The sequence below is a fragment of the Budorcas taxicolor genome, chromosome 19, assembly GCF_023091745.1.
Source record: "Budorcas taxicolor isolate Tak-1 chromosome 19, Takin1.1, whole genome shotgun sequence".
NCBI classification, from domain to species: Eukaryota; Metazoa; Chordata; class Mammalia; order Artiodactyla; family Bovidae; genus Budorcas; species Budorcas taxicolor.
This window is the reverse complement of record NC_068928.1, coordinates 12,189,847-12,190,860: the sequence shown is the minus strand read 5'-3', so window position 1 is coordinate 12,190,860 and position 1,014 is coordinate 12,189,847. Positions and strand designations below refer to the sequence as shown.

Here is a 1,014-nt window from a genome sequence, read left to right as displayed (position 1 = left end):
CTTCAATAAGAAAGGAAAGTAGGTCCTAAGGCTTGGAACTTTCTAATCCTGTAAGACAGACAAGAACTAGTTAATTTGTACACATTTCTAACTGGTTCTGAGAATTTTATTAAAAAAAAATTTATTTATTCGGCTGTGTTGGGTCTCAGTTGCAGCGCACGGGATCTTCATTCCATCATGCAGTGCACAGGGTCTCCAGTGTGGTTTGCAGACTTAGTTGCCCTACAGCATGTGGGGGTCTTAGTTCCCCAAACAGGGATCTAACCCGCGTCCCCTGCATTGCAATGAGGATTCTTAACCATTACACCACCAAGAAAGTCCCAGGAATTTTAAATTTATTTACATCTCATAAAAATCCCACGAGGCTGATGCTTGCTTAGGCAACACATACCCTCCAAGTGGAATGATACATATGTACTAAGTTTAGCATAGCCCCTGCACAAGGATGACATGCAAATTAATGAAGCATTCCATATTTTTCAGTTGTTGAATGTGTGTTTTTGTGTATGCGATGTCTTTGCAAAGATGAAATAGTATAAAACATGATGCAAATTGTACCAATTGATATGGAGATAAACAGTACCAGCATTAAACTCTTCAAAGTTTTAAAACTTAGAAAAATATACTGGGAACTCCCTGGCAATCCAGTGGTTGGGACTCCTTGCTTCCACTGCAGGGAGCAGAGATTCAATCCCCAGTCTAGGAACCAAGATCTCACATGCCAAAAAAAAAAAAGACCCAATAAAGTAAACAACATAAAATAAAACACACCTCCTACCAAACCATCACATTACTAAAAAAATCTTCAGAGGAGCATAATATTCTTTTTACAGTTTACAAAGGATGAAACCAAATCACAGAAATTCTCCACTAAAAAATGTATGACTTCAAGAGGGTTCATCAGATCCATAATATGTCATTCCTCAGTTGCTCAAGCCCAAAACACAGGCAGCATCTTTGATTCTCTCTTTCCCGTCTCTTATACATCCAACCCATTATCAAGTTCTTTCAATT

General features: G+C 38.4%; 1 non-coding gene across 1 annotated transcript; it reads left to right on the top strand.

Moving 5' to 3' along the window:
- The first annotated feature begins 370 nt into the window (after nucleotides 1-370).
- On the top strand, nucleotides 371-480 carry LOC128065708 (U6 spliceosomal RNA). Its single transcript, XR_008201090.1, has one exon. It is a non-coding gene; the product is annotated as a U6 spliceosomal RNA (small nuclear RNA).
- Nucleotides 481-1,014: the final 534 nt, after the last annotated feature.